A 14524-nucleotide genomic window follows, 5' to 3' on the forward strand; every position below is an offset into this window, starting at 1 on the left:
TGGACCAAATAAGGATATGATCTTGTTTCCCTCCCTAATTTACCCTAGTACATTTAAAAGTTGGGTCTAATTTGCTCATAAATAGCTCAAGCACCATAGAAGAGAGAGAAAAACAAAACTCTAATTATTCACTAATCAACCATTAAAACTTCAAAAAAAAGTGTGGAATAGCATTTTCTTACCTTCTATAACCTCTCCACCAAAGGATTTGAGACTAAAACCTTCCCCCCTTAGTAGAGCAATTTTTGGGAGGTGCCCAAGCCCTCCCCAACTTTCTTTCACGGGTTGGAGTGAATGACCCGAGGAGGAAGAAGGTGCTGCTTCAGTTTTATATGGGGGTCATTTGTAGGGGCGGCTGGTGATTAAGCCGCCCCTACAAATAGAAGCTATAAATACGGGCCATTTTTAGGGGCGGCTCAATCACCAGCCGCCTCTACAAATACCATTTCTAGAGGCGGCTGGTGATTGAGCCGCCCCTAAAAATCATACTCCATTTGTAGGGGTGGCTCGTATCACCAGCCGCCCCTGCTGTTCCATTTGTAGGGGCGACTGGTGTCTTGGCACCCGAGCACGCCACTGTAGGGGCGGCTCTATCACCAGCCGCCCCTACAAAAAAATTGAACCGTTGCTACAAATCGTTTTCTACGTAGTGCGTGTCAATCGGTGTCGGGTTCATAAACCTGGGGTCCCTCATGGATCGGCTTCCAAGCAAAGGCTCGGCTCAGCAGATAACATTGTGAACGACGCGCAACTCTTGGACCAGCCCAAACACCTAAGCGACAGGCCAGAAGGACAATCCACTCTCCGACCGGAAGGCCTGGCCGAGGAGGAACGGCGCCCGCTTCCGACCCTGACCCGCCTCTCCGACCGGAAGGCCTGGCTTCCAACTCCGGCCCGCCTTCGGACGGCCTCTCCAACCGGAAGGCCTGGCCAAAACACCACTTTCGACTCCGACCCTCTTCTCCGACCGGGAATGCGCCGAACCCCTGCTTATAGCTCATCTCCGACTGGCGCAATCAGAGCCGACTGTGACCAACCGACCGGGGACGCCCGCTCGATAAGGACCAGGAAACGGACGGAGAAAGTAAGGCAGCGCACTCAAGTCAACCGCAATTCTAAGGACCATACCCTGTACACCTGCAGGACAGTACCCTGCGACCTCCCTGGCATGACAGAACCCAAGCAGTGTTGTAGGCGCCGATATTTTCTCCTACTGTGTTGGGGGCTCCATCAACTCCCATACCAGACAAATACGGTAAGACTCCCCCACATGCCTCTAAGGCATTAACAATGTTGTGGGCGCTGGCATTTACCGTACCATGCGAACATGGTAAAACCCCTTGCATGCCTCTGGGTATCAACAGTGTGGCAGGCACCGACGTCTGCCATACCTGAAGAAGACGCAACCTCCTACGTGCATCTGACACTAAACAGTATTGTGGGAGCCTACCATCATCTTATACCCGTCGGCGTGGGCAGCAAGACTTAGCAGCATACGAACTCTCTCCCTCTCACTTGTAAGGCTATCCCCTTCATCTATAAAAGGGGATGCGCTCTCTTCCAACAAAAAGATCGATTAGTTCACCTATATTGATTCACCCTCTGTAACGTTAGACACTCTAAAGTTATACCGAGCACATGCTCCAATACTTGGCACACAGCAGGGCTCCCATCACTATCGGCCCTTCAGACCAGAGTCCGACCGGACCTCTTATACCCCGCATCTTTCTCCCTTCCACTTGTAACCCCACAGCAAACTTCGAGCACCTAGGCTTAGGAATAAAGCCACCGACCGACTCAAACTGGACGTAGGGCACGTTGCCTGAACCAGTATAAACCCTGTGTCATTGAGTGCTAGGCCACCTCCGATCACAACGTACAGCAAAACTACAAATATTTATGTGTTAGTCACTTTCTGCACCGACAGTTGGCGCCGTCCGTGGGGAAGACGTTGTACGTTCAACACTTTTTGTTCATCGGATGGCCCACTTTTTCGCCACCTTCGCCATGGCGGGCTCAAGCGATATGACTCGCCTCGGCTGACTGGAGTTTCCCGTACTCCCACCTGTTGGGATGTGGGTTCCACCCATCTTCGAGCCGTCCCAGGCCTTCCTCTTCGGAAGCCTAGACTTCGTCACCGATCGGCTTGGCGTACTACACCTCCGTGAGGAGGCACTTGTTCCGGCGCCCGTCGGAGGGGCGCCCTCCATCGGCTCCGGGATGCACGACGACTTCAACGACGAGGCGCCTACGCTTCATTCCAAGCAAACTCTCTGCTCAAACCCCGCTGTGAGTAATGTATATACTATTATTTACTCACTATTTGCTATCTTCCGCTGATTATCCGGAGGGACCCCGTTGTCCCTGCCGCGACCGCCATGCGACCGGTTCCCCTACGGCCTCACGTCCCCCGTGGATGCATATGCCCGGAGGCTCCGAAGGATGCCGGCGCCGCCCCCTCTCACGTCAGAATTCGTGGGGATGACGAGCTATGCTCCCACCTGTTTCTCTGACCTCATGGATGACGATGTTGAGAGTGACGGCTCCAGCATCGGCGATGTGGCACCTAGCCACCGTCTGTCCTAGGAGTACGCTATGGCGGATGCTTCGGGACAGCCGCCGGTGGTAGCGGAGTCCTTTCAGACTCACACCCCTCCGGACCCTCGTGCGGGGACCTTCGCGTTCACCCAAGAGCACGACGAGGAGCTACGACAATGGCGGCAGAACCAGCCGCCACCTACGCCGGCGCGCTCGGCTTACCACACTGCGCCCCGTGCGCATAAACCGGCGAGCGGCGCCCGAGGTCGCGCCCGCCAGGTCCAGCGCAACATCATGGACGGGGGAACGATCCCCCACAGTTCGCGCGGGCTGACCAGAACATCGCCGCTGCGGCAATGCTTCCGCGCGGCCTTCTAGAGCCGAACGACCCCCAGGAACAGGCAATCCCCCAGAACCTTCGGGCACTGGTGGAAACCGCCGCCGTTCAACAGGCGGAGAGCTCTGCATCACGACACCGACTCGCGGCCTCTCTCCCCACCAGGGGAGTGGGGACGCACCAGACGAATCTCTCCACCCGCTCACCGCTACAGCCGTCGAGCGCGGCATAGGAGGCCACATCTGCGCCCCGGCTTGACCTGGCGCCCGCTCCGCACCGATCGCTTGTACGCGAGCGGCTCGGGCCGAACCAAGACGCTCGCAGCATCATCAGCAACCGGCGTCGGTCCCGGCATGATGATGGCGTCCATCGAGCGACAGTGATGGCAGGCGACACAAACCCCGACCGGACTATCGTAGGGAGTGGTGAAACACACCCTAGGCACGGTCGCCGGCCGGACAACCGAAGTCCCAGCCCGGATGGCCAGGGACCACGGGCCTTTGCCCGATGCATCCATAGAGCGCCGCTCCTGCAACGCTTCAACGGAGGCCGAGGCAAAGGCAAGGCCAAGCGCGAGGATCAGGACGAGGGCCCCTCCACGCAGAGGGGCAAAAGGAACAAAAAAAGATCGTCGCCGACCGGTCAACTCCGCGTTGGTCGCCACGGCTGATCACACGGACAAGCAGCCCCAGCAGGGCCTTCAGGACCACTTCAACGAGCTCATGGAGAGCCCGTGCACCAACCACGCCTACCCCATCAAACACCTCTACAAGAATTGCGAGCTCCTCAAGCGTCTTCTGCGACAGGCCGGTGGGCCGAAGGAAAGAAAAGGCAAAGAAGCATTGGCCAAGAAATAGGGCGTAGCGGGCAAGGATCCGGACGACTGAAGATCCCTATACGACGACCAAGGTGATCCGACCAGACGCCTACCAACGGAAGGACGACAACGGGTCTCCCACCGCACTGACCATCAAGGCCGTGACCTCCACATTGCGCCGTGGCTCCACTTCGTTGCGGAGCACGTGGTGGGCGAGCTCAATCTCTTTCTCTGTGTGCCTCAGACCTACGTCTCTCCGGAAGTCGTCGGGGAGGAGGCGGTGCTCGAGCTTCCGTTATGTGAACAAGCGAAACGAATCGAGCTCTTTCTTCATTATGCATATACTACACACTGGCTCCGCCCCCAGGCATCCGGCCTGTTCACGGCACTGACGTCCCTGAAGATAGATGGCTATGTCCACATGCAAGGCAGCGATCTCACAGCCCTTGTAAACACGCAGTGCCCGTGCTTGAGGTACCTGAATCTTTTCATTAAGCTGATTGTCATCTTTGACGTCTTCATTCACTCCAACTCGTTGCACACACTGGTGCTCCGCGTCTTAAAGACACGGCGTCTTGAGATTTTGGCCCCCAAACTTGAAGAGCTCACTATATATGATCAACCAAAGGAGGCTCATATCTCTGCTCCTAAGCTTGTCAAGGTAGCCTGGCGTGATGCCTATGACCCTCATCTCCATCGGTTTGTTGATGTTGGCCGGTACCCTCCGTCTACTGGAAACTTTATCTGGTGCGTCAACCCTGACGAAGCGGTTTGATGAAGTTGATGAGTTGGATCTGTGCATCGATCTAAAATACCGAGGTGTGTTGGCATTACCAAATTTCATCGGAAGTTGTTTTTCATTATCGGACAGTCTAACTTATTAGTTATGTGTACTCATGAGTCATGACAGATGTAGCAAGGTATGGAAGTTTCTTGAATGAAACAAATAAGCTGCCCAAGTGTAAGAGCTTTTGCCTATTCTTGTCGTGGGAACACCATGCCTTGGTGCCTGTCATGTTGCATCTCTTAAGGAGTTGCAATGGTACAATGAAGCTTCGGGTACATTTGTGGGGTCCTTCGTCCCGACGAGTGGTAATTTCTATGACCTTTAGCTTTATAATATGCCATAAAACTGTTGGATTGCAAACTTTGACTTGTTATTTGATAATTGAGAGTTTTGTAATATGTTTGCTAGGTGGGGTGGTTGAGGTTCTGGATATGTTTATTTATAATTTTTTAATGTTGATATTCTTTATAAACCATTATTGCAACAAATTGAAGACTTGTGCTTTAGCTAGTCAACATTTTTTCTTCGGTTGCTTAGCTTGTTTGAATCTATCTAAAGGGTGACTGCGTAGGTAGTAGAATTGGCAGGTGTGGGGCTCGTCACTATGTAGTCCTGCAATGTTCTTTAGATAGATTTTTTTATTTTTAATACATTTTTTAAACTATTTTTAAAACTAACACTGTTTATTTTTTTTCTTCAAATCTAACACGTTTGGCCGTGCCTATTCGCACGGCGCGGCGAATTAACGCTGCCGCACCATGTATGGGGGCGCGGCAAGGCTGCCTATGTGGCAGCGACCAGGGCCGCTGACCGGTGACGTGGCTAACTCTGCCACCCCACCGATCATGGCGCGGCAGTGACGCGCCACGCATCACGGTGCGGCAGTGACGCGCCACTCGCCAGGGCGCGGCAGAGCCAAATATAGGCCCGCGGCCCAGTCCCTTTCCGCCCTCTCTGTTTCACTCTGCGCCGCACAACAGCCGCCGCCGTGCCGCCCTGCCCCCGCCGCCGTGCCTCCCAGCCCGCACCGCCGTGCAATTGCCTCTAGGCTCCCCCACGGCCGGACTCCGAATTTCCCTCCCTTGCCGTTCCCCTCCCTACCTTCCCCAAAGCTCCTCCTCAGCCTTGTCAAGGTAATGAAGCTCCTTCTTGGCCTCCACGGTGGATTGACTGATTTGAATGAGTAGTTAGGGTATGGAGAAAAATATGAGTTCGTTAGAACGTTGGATTGAAGAATTAGGATTAGGATTACCAATGTTAAGGTTAATTGGTTAGTTAGAATTATGATTACCATGTATTTTGCTTGTTTGAGTTTGCATCTCAACTTTTATATATGAATAAATATATGGACACACTGTTGATGTACCAAATTTTATTTTTTACTGACCAAAATATAGTTTTTATATAGTTTTCACATTTGCATCTAAGATAGAGTTTGCACCAAAGTGTAGGTTATATTTTATTTGTTGTAATGCACATGGTTCTCATTGACAATTATTTGTGATGTTTTTATTATTTTTTATTAAATTACAACCGTTTTGTTAGATGCAAGAAATGTATTGGGAGGAGTTTTGGCGAAAACGGGGTCGTCCTCGAGAATTATACCCCGATGCGTCTTGCAAAGATGCCCCGTCCCTCCTGAGCTCCATGTCCCTAACTGTGACTGTGGTTTCCCGGCCGACGTGTTTCAATCGAGTGATCCAGACTGGTACTCGGATGACGAGTTGCTTACTCAGTATGTTTCGAACTGAGGATTGGTACAGGTGTGTTAATTCAATGTTTTAGATTTGGTATTTGTATCGTAGTAGAACTTTCTCGGTGCTGCATTGTGTTTCATTTGAACTATTTATATATTGTACCCACGTAACAAACACTGTTTCATTTTTGTAATGGACATTGTGTTATCTCATTAAACTTTCGCCACGAAAAATGGTATTATAATGCTGTTGCTGAGCATGGCTGGCGCGGCGGTGAAAGCGGTGGGCGCGTTCGTGGGTGGCGGGCAGGGCGGTGGCGTGGCGCGGCTGGACTGGGCCGCGGGCCTATATTTGCCTCTGCCGCGCCCTGACGAGTGGCACGTCACTGCCACACCTTGATGCGTGGCGCGTCACAGCCGCACCCTGATCGGTGGCGCGGCAAGGCTGGCCACGTCACCGGTCAGCGGCCCTGTCGCTGCCACGTAGGCAGCCTCGCCGCTCCCCCATGCATGGCGCGGTAGTGTTAATTCGCCGCGCCGTACGAATAGGCGTTTCCAAAAGTGTTAGATTTGAAAAAAAAATAAACAGTGTTAGTTTTAAAATTAGTTTAAAAAATATGTTAAAAATAAAAAAAATCCTTTAGATATGTTTTATTTATTACAGCTAGCTGAACCTCGCAACAACAAAAGCAAATTAACGTTGTTGATTTATGAATATTATCAATATTGTCCACTACTGCAATGATGCTGCATTCTCTTTTAATTTCCAGATGCATTCTTGCCTGCCGTCTTGCCCTTGTCGTTTGGAAGAGAGTCGCAAGATTGATGTCATTGATCTCAGTTCACTTGAAGAGGTAGAAATCACAGGTTTTTCAGGTTCTCATGAACAAATGGAACTTGTGGAGTTCCTATCCAGCAATGCTAGAATCCTGAAAAGGTTGCTCATCAATGACGAGTATTGCCGTAGGCCCAAGGAAGTACGTGAGAAGGTCCGTAGCATGTGTCATCCAAATGTTAAAGTTGAATTCTTTGTGTTCCGGGAGGGGAGGCAGGTGCTTGTTGACTAATTTCAGGCGTGTGGTAAATGAAATATTGTGGTCTTTACTAGTTTTTGCACAGTAAGTGCAGGATTGTATTTGTATGTTTCAGGCGTTCTTAGGATTCATCATCAGTTCAAATTTGAACTTCGATCAATTAACTCTAGCCCAAATGGCTAATTGCTGTTTTTCTTCTTAGACTTCGAACACTTACATCTAATCTTGAGATTGCAACATATTCATTATAATTCAGCCTGGCACGGAAATCGGCCCATAGGGCCGTGCCTAGGCCGAAGGCCAGGCCCGTGGGCCTATGAGCCAAGACCCGTGAGGCACGGCGTGTCGTGCCGGCCCGTTGGCTATCGGGCCGTGCTGGCACGGGCCCATGTCGTGCCGTGCCGGGCCGGCCCGTTGGCCATATATACATGTAACGCCCGCCTCCACTATCAACACCGGGGCTCACGCGGCCATCACTGATGGTCTAGGCTCGCCGGCCTGCCAGCCACCACGTCGGAGGCACGGGCTCGCCAGTGGGTGCAGCCCTAGTGGTCTGCTGCGGTGCTGCCCGTGGGCGATCAACGCTGCCCACTCGACTTGCCCTGCTGCTGCCGATGCCTCCGCCCGCCATGGCCGCCGTCGCCTGCTTTGCTCCGGTTGCCGAGGAGCTGCTGCGGCACAGCCTGCATGCTCCGCTCGCCATGGCCGCCTCCGCCTGCTCTGCTCACCACAGAGGACGCAACCGCCCGGCAGCTCGCCTGCTCCACCCGTCGAGGACGTCCAGCCACACACGACGGAGCTCTCCAGGCCGGTCCGCGGCAGATCTCTCCTGCACCGTCAAGCCGAGCTCGACTGCCTGCCGCGGGCTTCGCTCGTGGAGGAGATCGCCCGGGACGCTGTTGAAGTTGGACGGATCTCACAAATGAGGCGCTGGAAGGGGAGCTTGCGGATGAGCAGCTCTGTGCTCTTCTCTTCTGGTACTTGTAGATCCTCCGGAGCGTGACGAGGCCGGGGCTGCAGCGGTGGGGTTTCTTCGTGCTGCCGGTGGCCGGGGCTGACTTGCGCACCGCCTTGGTCGCCAGCTGCTTGCAGCCTGCGAGGCGCCTTGCCGCCCGTCGACTTGTGGTCCATCGAGGCTTCGCTGGTGCTGCCTCCAGCGTGCGGGCCATCAGGATTATTAGAAAGATGAAAGTGTTGGATTCAGAAACTAACACGCGGTAGACACGGACTCGCTGTTCCGTTTGCTTTTATTACTTCGTGCATACTGTATATGTATTGTACCTGAGCTTTTGCTCTGCCGAAAGCAGTGCAATATAAACAATAAAAAATTGAGTCTAAAGTTATATAACACATGTATTAGTGTATTACAAAATTTCGGATTTTTCTTTCGGCCACCACCGAAATTACCGAATTTCGTGAAATTTCGCCGAAATTTCGCCGAAAATTTGAACCCTGGCCGAAAGAGTGTAGGATTAGTGAGGTATAGACACTACGGAATCCGGCACTTTGCCGAGTGCCGGAAGCTTTGCCGAGTGTATTTTATCGGGCACTCGATAAAGACGGTCTTTACCGAGTACCAAATAAAATACACTTGGCAAAAAAAAAAAAACACTCGACAAAGATGGCTTTGCCGAGTATTTTTTTCGGCACTCGGCAAAGATGTATTTTGCCGAGTGCCATTTTTCGGCACTCGGCAAAATGCGTCTTTGCCGAGTGCCTTTTTTCTGGCACTCGGCAAAGATGTATTTTGCTGAGTGCTAGGCATTTTGCCGTGTGCATTTTTTTTTGGCCCTCGGCAAATCATTTTTTCAAAGCAATTTTTGAGGCCCTAAATGAATTCAAATGAAAAACTTTTCAACTACAAAGTTGTATAACTTCTTAAGATCTACAAAGTTTATTTTGGTCATTTCTTTATTTGACAAAGCGACAATAACGTTGTTCATAAAATGTACATATCTCTCATTAGTTTCATAAAAGTAGAAGAGAGATATATAAGATTTGTGAACAATGTTACTACCACTATGTCGGATGAACAAATGACTAAAATAAACTTTGTAGATCTTGAGAAGTTATAAAATTTTGTAGTTGGCAACATTTTGATTTGAAATCATCTTGTCATGCAAAAACGACGTTTGAATTTGAAAATTTTAAAATTTGAATTTTTCAAAAGACCTCGGATGGAAAAACTTCCTAAATAAAAAATTGTAGATCTCTAAAAGTTATGAAACTATGTAGTTAACAACTTTTTGATTTGAAATCATCTTATCATGCAAAACTACGTTTGAATCTCTCAAATTTGAAATTCGAATTTTTCAAACGATCTCAGATGGCAAAACTTCCTAAATGAAAATTATAGATCTCGAAAAGTTATGAAACTTTGTAGTTGACCACTTTTTAATTTGAATTCGTTTAGGGCCTCAAACAAATAATTTACTCTCGATTTAGTATAATATATGAGGATAGATAAAGTGTAGTGTAGTGGTAAAGTAGCTGACACATGAAGGAGAGGTTGTGAGTTCAAATCCCGCCGGCCGCGTTAGCCGTTAATTTTGTGCAAAAAATGCAGCGACTTCGATGAGACGGACGGGCGCTGGCCGGTGGTGGCCTCCCCCAAAAAAAATTTTGCTGTTATTTTTGGGTTTTTTCGCATTTTCATTTTGCCGAGTGTAAATCTTTGCCGAGTGCTTTTCCGGCACTCGTCAAAGGCTTTGCCGAGTGCCCAACAAAAAGCACTCGGCAAAGGCTTCTTTGCCGATTAATTTTTTGCCGAGTGCCCTTTGCCGAGTGTGGCACTCGGCAAAGCCTTTGCCGAGTGTATTTCGGGCTTTGCCGAGGCACTCAGCAAAGAGAGGGTGTCTGGTAGTGAGATTAGGTTGGACGAAAATCTAAAGTGATCAGAAATTTTGCCTCTTTATTATTAGGTATAAATTAGGAATTACGTGCAAAACCTGAAGAAGGAAAGTCGGACTCTTAAGCATAGTTAAGGGGTTAGTACCTTTTCCGTTCTTCCTTTGTGTTTCAGTACCATATATTAATTATAAAGCTATGAATTTCAGCTGAGTATGTCAACCACAAATCGGAAGCCCATTGTTTGGTTTCAGTAGTTTCAGCCCATAAAAAGAATTGTGGACTATATATTCCTATATTTTAGATTGGGTTGGAATAATTGGGCTTGACAGCCCACAAGTAGAAAGCCCAACCCATTGTTTTCCATTTTCGGTGTTACTTGAGGTAGACCAAAATTTTGTTTCCTTTAAAAAAATATATAGTGCAAACAAATGTGTTGGGGCCAAATACCGGGTACCCAAAGAGGAGGAGCTAATAACCATCAAACGTTAATGCTTTTAGACAGACAAGAGCACGACTACACCTCTTGCCCAACGAACGAGGGTTAACTCCGTCTCGCCCGACGTCTGGGGACTGACTCCGCCTCGCCCGACGTCCGGGGGCGGACTCCGCCTTGCCCGGCGTCCGGAGGCTGGCTCCGCCTCGCCCGACGTCCAGGCGTTGACTCCGCCTCGCTCGACGTCCGGGGGTAGACTCAGCCTCGCCCGATGTCTGAGGGCTGGCTCCGCCTCGCCCGACGTCCGGGCACTGGCTCCTCCTCGCCCGACGTCCAGGGGCAGACTCTGTCTCGCTCGATGTCCGAGGGCAGACTCCGCCTTGCCCGGCGTCCGGGGGCTGGCTCCGTCTCGCCCGACGTCCGAGGGCAGGCTTCGCCTTGCCCGACCCCCGGGGGCTAGCTCCGCCTCGCCCGACGTCTGAGGGGCTCCACCTCGCCCGACGTCCAGGAGCTGGCTCCGCCTCGCCTGACGTCTGGGGGCTGGCTCCGCCTGCTTCGCCTCGCCCGACGACTGCGTGCGGCTCCTTCATAACTACGCGCGCGGATAAGACAGGGCACTCAAGTCAACTGCAATACCGAGGACCATACCCTGCACGCCTATAGGAAAGTACCATCAGGATATGACAAGACTAGCGCTTTAAGCCCTTCCAGGCATGTCAGAGGCCCGAATAGTGTTGTGGGCGCTGACATTTGCGCTATAGTGTTATGGGCGCCGGTATTTGCGCTCGCGCATGGATTCTGGCGAAAACATACAACAACCACTATGGTCCAGAAAGGAACTCATGTCATCTACGGTATGGACATGGGGTCACTGAGCTGACTGCACCCCGTAGGGTCACGGTTCAGCGCCCTGGTCCGTCGCACCGCCCGTCAGGGTGGGATGGGACGTGACCACTTGTTGACGAAGCCAGGGCATGGCCCTATTAGGATCAGCAGACATACACCCAGCATGAGGCTATCCCTGACACCGTCTGCCATGTCGTCAGGGCTAGCCCAGAGGAAAAGGAAGACCCGACACCTTCGAAGGACCTTCTTTGCCTCTGGTTCTTCTTCTTTCTCCCATCTGTAATCCCTGCTTCCCCTTGGTCTATAAACGGGAAGGCAGGGCACCCCACTAAGGGGACGAATCAATTCAACACACCACGCATCACATAACACACAACTGAGCAGCAACCAAGCTCTCAGCGCCCTTTCAACCTTTCCATCAGAGACTTGGGACCTGTCCCTCTCTCGACCATTTGTATCCCCTACTACGAACCTTTCAGTGCTAATAACACGAGCAACAGCCGCAAACTAGACGTAGGGACATTCTACCCGAACTAGTATAAACCTTGTGTCTTTTAGCACACCATCTGGGACCAACGCTCAATAAATACAAATTTACTGGTTGGTGTTTACTCGAAACACCGACAGTTGGCACGCCAGGTAGGGGACCTTTGTGCATTCTGACGTTAACATCAGGCCACGGATGGCTAGCCACAGAATCAGCTAGGTCCCGGGCGCACACATGCGCTTCGGTGACCTGGACTTCATCGTCACGATGGGAGGAGAGTTGGCATTGGCTCACACCGCCATCCAACCTCTCCCCTCCATCGGCCTCAACTATGGGAGGCTTGAGCGCTAGCGTGGTGTCTCCCTAGGACCCCAGCCATCTAGGGAGGACCTGCACCGCCTCACCCTCTCTCTGAAACACCCTGCACAGAGTGCCCTGATAGTGCTTCCGTTCGGTCTCCGCAACACCACGGCGACCGCTAGCCACCTTGTGGCACAGCGCATGATCCCATTCTCTGCGAGCAACGAGTTTGTGGGGGTGATCGAACACATCACGGAATCTCTCCATGGCCTCCTTCGTAGGTATGAGTGGTTAGCCAACTGCGAAGGGTGTTAGTACTATAAGGAAAATGGACCCTAGGCCCATTTACTTTGGATTTTGGTGTTTGATGATCAACACAACCAAATTGGACTAATGAATTTGTAAGTGATTGTTTTGTAGTTCAATAGGGTGCAAGACGTGACTTGGATGAAGGCGATGTGATGATCCGATGATCAACACCATAAGCAAGACCTTAGAAGCACGAGAGAAGACCCAAGATATCAAGCAAAGTCCAAGCACGAAGATAGGAACCAAGCCGGACGCAAGATCACGAAGAAACGAGGTCACAGAAGTGACCGGACGCTCCGATTAGTGACTCGGCTACATCAGGCATCAATAGCGACCGGACACTGGTGGCAAATCGACCGGACGCAGGACTGCGGCGTCTGATCAAGTACAGAGAGGTTCTAGAGTGGCAAAATTGCGACCGGGCGTGGCCAGTGGCATGTGACTGGACGCTGGCAGCGTTCGATCAGTTGATCGTGGCTCTAACGGTTAGGACGACCGGACGCGTCCGATCGGGACGACATGAGCGTCCGGTCAGTAGCAGAAAAGTGGGACTTCGTCCCCAACGGCTACTTTCTCAGTGGGGCTTATAAATAGACCCAAACTAGCCAAATAAAGGGTGTGGAGCTAAGGAAACATATCTAGGGTGTTGATACACCTTTTTAGTGATCTCCACTTGCATAGTGCTTAGTGTTTCATTAGGTGATTAGCGTAGGTGTTTTGTGAAGTGCTTAGGCTGATTAGACCACCGCTTATGCGCTTGCTCTAGGTTTAGGCCTAGTGTTTAGTGAGGTTTGCATACCTCTTATTACTCGGTGCTTGCGTGCACCATTGTTGTACATCGGAGGGGCTTGTAGTCTTGCAAGATCTCACAAACCGTGTTTGTGGTGTGGCTGCCACCGTGTACCAGAGGGAACAAGGCCCACGGCGTTTTAGTCGGAAGCTTGATAGTGAAGACGGCGGGGAGCATCTGGGAGAGGCTTGCTGGAAGGCACATCGGAGACCCACTTGCGCGTGGGGAAGGCCCAAGGCTATCCACGGAGTTACTCGACCGGGAGCTTGGCCCTTGCGAGGGATTCCTTACGAGGGGCTCCAACAAGGACTAGGGGGAAGCTTGCATGCTTCTCGATACCTCGATAAAAATACCGGAGTTATCGATGAGAGTTTGCATATCTCTTCCTTGCTCTTTAGCTTCCGCATTTACATTGTTTGTGTTACTCCTTTTATGGTAGAGATAGCAACACATTAGCAAAACCGTAGTTGCACATTAAGATAATTTATCTTTTGCATAGGTTTTGCTAAGGGTTAAAAAGAGGCCATAGTTTTTAGTTAGATTTTTAAGTTGCCTAATTCACCCCCCTCTTAGGCGTCATGGTCCACTTCAATTGGTATCTCAGCCGGTTGGCTCAATTTGGACCTTTGGCTTAACCGCCGTTGAGCCAACACTATTTAGAATGGTTGGGATGGATACCTCTAGGCCTTCGCACTTTGACAGTACTAACTTTCCTTATTATAGAGCTAGAATAGCTTGTTACCTTGAGGCGGTTGATTTGGGTATTTGGAGAGTCACTGGTGACGGGATGAAATCCATTAAGAATCCCGATAAACCTACAAAGAGTGAAGAAAAGGAAATTCATTTCAATGCTAGAGCTAAGAATTGCTTGTTTGAATCTTTTAGTATGGATGTGTTTAACCAAGTGTTCACTTTAAATACGGCACATGAAATTTGGTTAAAACTCCAAGAGCTCCATGATGACACATCAAATGTTCGTGAGCAAAAATATTGTCTAGCTAAACAAAATTATGATTCCTTTACAATGAATAATGATGAGCTTGTCCGTGATATGTACTCTCATTTGAATCTAATTATCAATGAGTTCCATTCAATTAGACTAACAAAGCTAGATGATTTGGACATCATGAGGAAGATCATCTCCGTGCTACCACAAAAGAAATATGCAAGCATCATCACCATCCTTCACAACATGGAGGACTTGAGCACCATGACCCCGGCCATAGTCATTGGCAAGATAGTGGCATTTGAAATGTCATGCAAGATGGGTCAAGAAGAAGCCTCTTCATCAAGCAAAGGC

At 50.5% G+C, this 14524-nt stretch overlaps 1 pseudogene; it reads left to right on the top strand.

Annotated features, from left to right (window-relative positions):
* Positions 1–3597: 3597 nt before the first annotated feature.
* LOC136489241 (uncharacterized) lies at positions 3598–7242 on the top strand (annotated as a pseudogene).
* Positions 7243–14524: the final 7282 nt, after the last annotated feature.

This window comes from Miscanthus floridulus, chromosome 10 (genome assembly GCF_019320115.1).
Source record: "Miscanthus floridulus cultivar M001 chromosome 10, ASM1932011v1, whole genome shotgun sequence".
Taxonomy (NCBI): Eukaryota; Viridiplantae; Streptophyta; class Magnoliopsida; order Poales; family Poaceae; genus Miscanthus; species Miscanthus floridulus.